Source organism: Ixodes scapularis, unplaced genomic scaffold (genome assembly GCF_016920785.2).
Source record: "Ixodes scapularis isolate PalLabHiFi unplaced genomic scaffold, ASM1692078v2 PGA_scaffold5__190_contigs__length_132052651, whole genome shotgun sequence".
NCBI classification, from domain to species: Eukaryota; Metazoa; Arthropoda; class Arachnida; order Ixodida; family Ixodidae; genus Ixodes; species Ixodes scapularis.
Genome location: NW_024609880.1, coordinates 84,000,880 through 84,010,295, shown reverse-complemented (window position 1 = coordinate 84,010,295; position 9,416 = coordinate 84,000,880). Strand labels below are relative to the sequence as shown.

Genomic DNA, 9,416 nt, shown 5'->3' with positions numbered 1-9,416 from the left:
TGGGCTCAGCGCGACATTCCTGCAACGATACTACCTTCGTTGTTAGAATTATTCACTAGTTTACGTATCTCGTGGCGTAATTTAACATATATGCAAACTACGCCACGCTGTTAATGTTAACATTAAATTAGTAGATTTTCGCATATCATTCGCACAATTTATTGTCAAAAACCATACACCCCATATTGGGGTGCCCCCGGAAGAAAACATGCTACTGCATGGCTGGTTTGATGACTGCCATTAAACAATGTAAAATAAGCAAAAAAGAAAACACTGTAAATGGTTTGATCTTGCTTTGTTTCGCTCTCTGTGCATCGGCGGTTTCGCTCAACACTCTTTACGAAATTAGCATTCGAACAGTTTCGCTTTCTTTACTGCCCGAAATTACGGGAGACTTTCAGTGCCCCGGCAACAAAAACGACTAACTTCGTTCTTCCCATTGTATTGTTGTTTGCAAAACGAGGTTTCTTTAGGGTCCGTTCGTGCCGACGCATATTCCCTCGCTAATGATTTACTAATGCCAAAGCAGCAAGATCATCCAAGCCCCAATCTCACCCCGGTGGCCCCAGCTCTCAATCTTGTTTGTCGTCCATAGAGATGAGGAGGTGGCCGAGGTACCAATAGGTAAAGGAGTGCCGAAGATTTTTTCAGGTTACGGGAAATGGCCAAGACATGATCCAGACGTGACCTTCCCTGCCGTTGCGCCGTAATTGAAGTTCAGTTCCTGGTGGGTGCTTTCAGAAATGCAGAAACTACATTCCAGAAAAAAGGCAAGCGAACCATTTCCCTTCCAGCTTTAAATATTCTCTGGAGTGAAAAAAAAAAAAAAGTATAACACCTTTTTTATGTCAAACTGTTTCCCTTTCTTTTCTTTTTTTTTTAAATTCTGAGCGGAATGGAATACGTAAGAGGCATAAAGAAGAAGTCGAAACTTTTTATTAATCTATCAGTTTTGCCAATTTTCACGCGTCATACGGGAAACTATCTAAAGTCACTGGGTTATGTCTATATCGGCGGAAATGATCTCCACGTATTATCAGGTTGTCTTAAAATAGAAAATGGGTGTATGGAAACATATTTTGTATATTCATTGGGTCGAAAAGTACATCGCTCCAGTAGTTTCTGCTATTCGTACTTTTTTTTACAGATGCCCCAGGGAGGTTTGTTGCATTTGTTTTAATGGAATAGATAATCCATAATGATCGTAAGCGCAGTGGTGTTATGTATATTTCCTTGTAGGCATAAATACCATTGTTCCTGCAGTTATACTCTTTTCTATGCTCGCCCTCTCGTGAACAAAGAGCGAAGCAATAATGCACACGGTATCATTTAATTGGTCGAAGAATGCAGGAAAGCGGCTTATACGCCAAGAAAGTGAGGGAGAGGAGGAAACGAGAGCGCGCGTTGGACGAGTGAAGTGGAGACAAGTGCAGCATGCTTTAGATCTACCCACTAATTCTTCCAATCAGAGCTCAGCGTTCTGATGCCTCTGCCTTATCTCGTCTCCTCCTCTTCCTTGTTTTCAAGGCGCACAGACAATTACAAGGACGTCACGTCACTGGCGCAAGCATGTGCACAAGCATGTGCAGTCGTGAACGTAGATTTGGCAGGCTTGCAAATGCACGTGCTTGCCCCCCCCCCTCCCCCCCTCCCCGAGCACAGATATGGCTGCGTTCAGGAGCCACACTTGCATGAACATGCACTCTAAGCAATGCTTGCGCGTTTAATTACCCCCCGATCCTCAAAGAGCAAATCACTGCGATCAACGAAATCAGTTCAGCGAATGATGAGGCTGAACGTTCGTTTAGACCTAAAAATTAATTCTGCGCTGTGGCATTACGGAATGCAAATTGTCATGCTTGCATAGCGTGATGCCACAGCGCTGACTTAATTTTGGGGTATAAACAGATGTTCCGTCTCTAAATTCACTGAGCTGATTTCGTAGACTGCAGAGATTGGCTCTTCGAGTATTTTGCGGGTAAGTTGACGCGCAGGCATTTTTAAGAGTTGCGTCGGATGCCGTTGGATTTGAATTGAAACGGAGTTCGATGGGTTAATGTAAAAATAAACGATAAAGTGTGTGGAGAGTTCGACAGACAAACAATATATTTGATGTCCCTTTCATAATCAAATATAGGAACGCGACCGCGCTTTCATCGGAATACTGCAAAACCCTTTATTTTCGCGGCCCCATTTTTCGCGAATCGGACACAGTGGTTTTTTATAGCTGCCACTAAAATTTGGCGAATTTTTCAATCGGCGGAGTTCGAGAAAATTAAGGGCTCGCGAACTTGAAAGGTTTTACAGGAGCAGTTTTTATTCTTTCAGGCTGTAGTGAATACAAATAATAGATATACATATATCGGAGGGGTGGTAGACCTACTGGGGCAGCTATAGACAGCACCGGGAAGAAAGAGACCTTTTTATCTCCTCGCTTTTTAACGTTGTCCTGGACATGAACTAAGCTCATTTACTTGATTTTTAAAGCATCTTCACGGCGTGAAGGATGAAAAAAAAAGTACTGACTTTTTCCTATTCTTTGTTTCATATTATACTAGATTTCTCCGTTCATTTCTATTGTGAAGTATCTGGTGCAACGTTTGCTTTTAGTGCGTAGTTAGCCTGTAGCAGTTCTCCCTTGCCGTCTGGCGCAGCCATGTCTTTTGTGCTGGGTGTGAAAGTGGAGCTTTTCGCGGTTTCTTGAAAGCCGTTGAACTTTGTGGGAAGCCGAGGAGGACGACGGCGCGCGAAGGGGCAGGAGCGGTGGCCGGCGGCCCGGTGCGCGTGAGAGAGTGCACGAGGGATTCCGCCAGGCACTGGGGCAAGACACACGGACGAGGACTGCAACGGCAAGGCTACAGCAACCAGCCGAAACAGTAAAACGTTTTGAATTCATTCTTGCTCGTGTGACTTCTTGGGAGGGCGGACCAGGCAGGGACCGATTGGGCAGCAGTATAGTAGAGCGACCCACACAACTGGCGCTTCCAACGTGGGGCCCGATTGGTCTGCTGCTTGTTCTGTTCGTCCCGGGGAGTCACACAGATCTATTGAGCGTTCAGCGTGGTGTAGAAGGGTAAACGCTAACGATGCCCCCCAAGACGAGGTCGACCCCCAATAGGGACGAGGACGACTCGTCTGAGAGCGGAACTCAGGAACCGACTGACGCTGCGGGGGCCGGAGAAGGCTCTAGTACGCGAGCATCTCCAGATGCTGGGATTTTACCACCAGCTCCAGCTGGAGGCGCGGCAGACATCTGCGAGTTTATGCGCGCCATGACGGCAATGATGGAGACGTTCTCGCGACAAATCGCGACGACTCCAGGAGTCGCGAGTGCCGCGCCTATGTCTCTGCCCCGACCGCGGTTGTCCGTACCGACGCCGACCTACGCGGGATATTCCGACGGGAAATCGGTCCGCGATTTCTTACAAGACTTAGACGCGTATGTAGCCGCGTTGGGAGCATCAGACGAAACGGCCTTGGTGCAGATCGTGCCAATCGCGTTAACGGGCGACGCGTCCCGCTGGAGACGGTTGCAACGACCGTTTCTATCGATGGCGGACTGCCGGACGCGGTTTAGGGAGGAATTTTTGCCCCCTGAGTACGAGATGCGGATTAGGGACGAACTAGCTAATCGCACTCAGCACCCCGACGAAAGCCTCGTGGAGTACGTTCGCGCGCTCCAGGAGCTCTACTCGAGGGCCGAACCATCCGCGTCTGACGCAGAGAAGGTAGCTAGAGCGATACGGCAATGTCACCCTAGATTCAAACCCTATCTGCGCGGACGGGATTTCGCGGATCTGGAGGCACTTGCCAGAGAGGCGCGGACGGTCCAAGCGGGCTTGCTCGCTGAGCTCCAGTACCGCCCCCGTCCGAGGGCCGAAGAGTCCCTAGAGCCAAGATGCGCGTGGGCAGGACGCGCCGCAGACACTCACATTGAGTCGCGGACAGCGTATTCGGCCGTTGCGGAGCGCGGTCACGGGGTAACTATAACGCCCCGGGCTTTGGACCCCTTCGCTTATGAGCAGAGGCGCAGGGCAGCCAACGCAAACTCGGCCCGAGTGCAGACCCGTAGGGGTGGCGCAGTGGTCAACCACCGCAGAGGCGCGACTGGTCACGACAGTCGCGGGAATCATGACTCACCGCGGTTTGCCACAGATGAAGTGTCGCGTGAGAGTAACGATGGACAGGTTGCGCGTAACGACCGGCCACAAGTCAGGTGTTACAACTGTCACCGTCTTGGACACATCAGGCGACATTGCACGTGGGTAGCGTCTGGTTCTCAGGGTTCCCAGGGAAACGCCAGAGGCCGGCGCCACTAATCAGGTCCTCTGGGTCGAGGTTGCCGGCCGCTGCTGAGGCCCAGTACCAGTGTGCCGACAGGGCTGAAATTGTGGCCCTCGTCCGCGTGGCGATGGCCCCGTGGGCGTGTCGGGCTCAGAGCACGATACCTGAGAAGGGCCCGTACGTGCGTGTAGAGATCGGTGGTAGAGAATATTCGGCACTAATTGACACCCGTTCTACCCTTTCTCTAATTGGCGATAATGTGTACGAGGACTGCCGTAACAGGAACCTTTGCGCGCGGGAACTTGTAACTCCGCTACGCTTAGCGACAGGATTGGCCGAAGCGCAAGGGGCGATGCGCCTTCACCTTGGCCTTGACGGCAGACGAAGGCGGCAACGTTTCGTTTACTTGCCCGGTATGCCAATTCCTGTTATTTTGGGGCAGGACTTCGTCTGTCGTGAGGGCATAATCCTGGACTTGAGGAACAACGGGTATCGTTATAGTGCGTTTTCTCCTCTTATTCCCTTTGTTGCCCCATCATCTCTGGCGCAGGGAATGGAACGTTCGCTCGCTGCGTCACACCAGGAGCAGGTATTAGCTGCGAGAGTCGTGCCCGGGAACGTCGAAATGATAATTGCGTCTTTCGATGGGCCCGCCGACCAACGGCGGATGCTAGCGAACGCCTTGTCCCAACACGCAGCTATGTTTACCGAGAGACCGGGGCTTACGACTGTTTTACAACATAAGATAGATACAGGAGAGGCCAGGCCGTGGGGGTGTAATCCTAGACCACTAAGCGTACATAAACGGGCCCTCCTAGATGCGGCTCTCGACAAGATGCTGGACACAGGGGCGGTGCGGCCATCGCAGAGTCCCTGGGCGTTTCCAGTAGTTTTGGCGCCAAAGAAAGACGGCACCGCGCGCCTTTGCGTTGATTACCGAAGACTTAATGAGGTCACTAGAAGGGACGCGTATCCTTTTCCCTCTATTGAGTCTATAGTGTATTCGCTTGGAGGCGCGAGGGTTTTTACCACGCTGGATTGTAGCAGGGGCTTTCTCCAGATCCAGGTGGCGCCAGACGATTTCCAAAAGACGGCGTTCACCTGTTACAGGGGGTTATTTGAGTTTGCGCGTCTTCCGTTTGGGTTGTCGAACTCGCCGTCGAGTTTCCAACGGCTCATGGACATCCTGCTGGGCGATGCGAAATTTAACTTCGCCATGGCCTCCATGGATGACGTTGTGGTATTCTCCAAGTCGTTCAAAGAGCACCTAACTCATCTCGAGGTCGTCTTAAGGCGAATGAGTGAGGCCGGTCTAACAATTAATCCAAAAAAAGGTGCAACTAGCCGCCTCAAAGGTAGATCTTTTGGGCGTTGTCGTAGACAATGGCACCTTGAAGCCGAACGATGAGAAATTGAGGGCCATTCTCGATTATCCACCACCGCACGATGTAAAGAGCCTTCAAAGGTTTCTGGGGATGGTTGGCTTTTACCGGCAGTTCATCCCGATGTGCGCGGAGCTGGCGCGGCCTTTGAATCTGCTGCTCCGGAAAGGCTCGAGGTGGGTCTGGGGTCCAGAGCAGGGTGCTGCCTTCTCGTCTCTCGCGAGGGCAATAGCAAGCACCGCTAGCCTTCGGTTACCAGATCTTAATCGGCATTTCGTTGTGCAGACAGATGCGAGCGACTACGGTGTCGGAGCAGTATTGCTACAGGAGCACGATCGACAGTTGCGCCCTGTGGCATTCGCTAGTCGAACGCTCACACCGTCGGAACGCAACTACAGCGTGACGGAAAAGGAGGGGTTGGCCGTCATGTTTGCTCTGAAGAAGTTCGACCTCTATTTAGACGGTACGACTTTCGTTATTCGGACTGATCACGCAGCACTTACCTGGATTCAGAGGCTAAAAGAGCCCGCGGGAAGGCTGGCCCGCTGGGTACTAACCTTGCAGCGCTACTCGTACACGGTTGAGTACCGAAAGGGATCGACCTACAAGGTCGCGGATGCGCTCTCTCGGGCGCCCCAGGATGGTGGTTGTGAGGAGGTGACGCAACCAGAGTGTAACGAGAAGCGCGGGAAGAACAGGAGAATGTCTCCGGATGCAGGGGTGAGGTCCCTCACGGACGGTTGGGAGGAGGCGAAGCAGCCGGCACTCGTAGCAGCCTTAGCGCGCGGCACGAAGGAGCAAAGGATCTTCGCTTGGGGTGAAGCGGTCAGCAAGGAAGAGCTTGTCGAGGCCCAGAAAGCAGATGGTTTTTGCCAGCGGGTGTCGGATAAACTGGCTGAAATTGCGGTCGACACCGGGAAGGCTGGCGGTCGAGTTAATGATCAATTTGATTCATATCTGCTGGGCGAAGACGGCTTATTGCTTCGCTACATCCCAACGATCGATGAAGGGGAGGGTAATGAGTCTCCCTTCAGGGTGGTGATTCCCAGGAAGCTACGGAAGAGGTTTATCGGGTACTTCCACGACTCGGCTCTAGCAGGTCATGGCAGTGGCAGCAAGACTTTTCATAAGTTATGCCGCGCCGCGACCTGGCCGGGGATGAGGCAAGACGCACTCCGATACGCCCGCAGCTGTCCAGCCTGCCAGAAAGCGAAGCCCAGAGGGGGCCAGTCTCCGGGCTTGATGCAGTCGGTGGAGAGTCACTACCCGTGGGAGATCGTCGCTTGCGACATCATCGGCCCACTGCCGAGAAGTCCGCGGGGAAACCAGTACCTCTTGGTTATTACCGATCATTTCTCACAGTGGGCAGAGCTGTACCCACTGAGGAAGCTGGTTTCAGAGCGGATCTGGGAAAAGTTACTGGAAACTTTCCTACGCTTTGGCACACCCAGGTGTCTCATTAGTGATAACGCTAGTTACTTTACTAGTAAAGTGTTCGTGAACTCCTGCTTGGCGCTGAACATAAAGCACAAGAGGACAACACCGTACCATCCCCAAGCCAATATCACTGAGCGAGTGAATCGGAATGTCAAAAGCATGCTGATCGCGCTAACGGAGAGACACCGAGACTGGGATCAGCACATCGCTGAGATGGGTTTTGCCATCCGGAATACTGTGAACAGATCGACTGGTTTCACGCCAGCTTTTCTGAACCTGGGTAAAGAGATCCCGTCTCCGCTGGAGAACGAGTTACGGAGCAACCAAAGAACACCAGGACGCCCACTCTTTAGGTACGCGGAACAGCTAACGAACCGCTTGTCTGGGGCGCTGCACGATGCCAGAGAGAATCTTGATGCCGCAAGGATCGAGTAAGCGGTGCAGTATGACAGGAGCCATAGGCACTTGGAATTCAAGGTTGGTGACTTGGTCCTGAGAAGAACCCACCCTCTGAGTAACGCAGCTAGCGGTTTCGCCGCATCGCTTGCTCACAGATGGGAAGGGCCCTATGAGGTAAAGACGCGAATGTCACGGCTTACTTATAAACTCAATCGGTGTGATACAAATGAGGAGTCGGGTCCAGTTCACATCGCGGACTTGAAGGGGTATTACCGTCGCTATCGGGAACATAGTGAATGAAAACTACCACCGCCGCCACATTCGGCCACAGAAAGTGATGATTTTCCTTTGTCTGACAGTGTTCTTTCTACACAGGATGCCTCCTTGGAGAAACCGCCCCAGGGGGCCATACCCAGGAGGCCCACCGGACAGGCCAGGACCCGGGGCGGCTGGACCCCAGTGGTCCGGTCGACCAAACCCTCGGGGCGGCCGCCCAGGGAGGCGTCAACACCGGGGATGGCCGAACGGCGGAGCGGGCCAGCGCCGCCCGGGCTCCGCAGGTACCGCGAGCCCGGCAGCCGGCAGGCCTGCGCGGCACGGGGCAGGGCCGTCCGCAGCAACATCGCGGCACCAGGCAGAGCCGCCCGCGACGGAGCCCCCGCACCACGGAGCGGGTCCGTCTACGACCGGGGGACCTGCCTGGAGTCGGCCCCCCTGCCACACCGTGGCCACGTGGACAGCGTGGGAGGAAGGAGGGGCGGTCCACTTCGTTACCCGCCGGCGTTGGAAGCATCAACCCAGACCAACGCCTGGCCAGCCCGACCACCAAGTCCCACTCCCGTTCCGTGGCCACACGCAGCCAGCGGTGCCACGGGTCTTGGGAGCGCCTGACACCTGCTGGCTGTGCGGGGTTCCGATAATACATCGGGAAACTCACGAAGCAGGTCGACTCCATTCTGACCTGCTGGAGGCACAGCCCCTCCCGGACAACGTGGCGGCAGCGGTCCAGACCCTGAGGGCAAGCCGCCCGGACCTCCTGGCTCCCGCTGCCCTGGCCTCCGTCCAGCCAGCCCGGCCTCCCGAAAACCCTGCCGCCGCACCGGCTGCCGCAGCCGCTGTTATCGAACCCGCCACCACGACGGCCCCCACAACATCGGCCGCCACCACATCTTGCGGCTCAAGCCATCGGGCCAGTGTCGTCCACCAGCCCCCTCCGTCCCCCTCGACTTCCGACGATGCCATCATGGCCGAGGTGGAACAACTCCTCGGCCAAAACCAGTGAGCACCCGGGGCCCCCCGAAGACCGGGCCTTGAGGGGGGGGGGGGGAGTGTGGGAAGCCGAGGAGGACGACGGCGCGCGAGGGGGCAGGAGCGGTGGCCGGCGGCCCGGTGCGCGTGAGAGAGTGCACGAGGGATTCCGCCAGGCACTGGGGCAAGACACACGGACGAGGACTGCAACGGCAAGGCTACAGCAACCAGCCGAAACAGTAAAACGTTTTGAATTCGTTCTTGCTCGTGTGACTTCTTGGGAGGGCGGACCAGGCAGGGACCGATTGGGCAGCAGTATAGCAGAGCGACCCACAACTTCTAATCTTGCGCGAGCTAGAATGCGTTGTAGACGCTTTGTCACATATCGACCGCGACTAGGTGAAATTCGAAACACCATTGGTATACCGCGACGATACCTATGTCGCCTTATCAGCGCACCTGCGAATTGGAAGAACTTTTGCGTGCCACACGATCAATAGACGCTCAATATGTCAATAATGGTTTTAGGTAAACGTTATACATTAGGAACGGCTCAGTTAAAATCCCAAGGAGGAACTTAGAACGGGTTTGTAAAGATGATTTGAAAAGCACGAAATAATAAAACAAAGACAGACAGTACTGCTTTTTTCAACTAGCAACCAACAT

At 53.9% G+C, this 9,416-nt stretch overlaps 1 pseudogene; it reads left to right on the top strand.

The window, feature by feature from the left end:
- Positions 1 to 7,935: 7,935 nt before the first annotated feature.
- Positions 7,936 to 8,837, top strand: LOC121838179 (annotated as a pseudogene).
- The last annotated feature ends 579 nt before the right edge of the window (positions 8,838 to 9,416 follow it).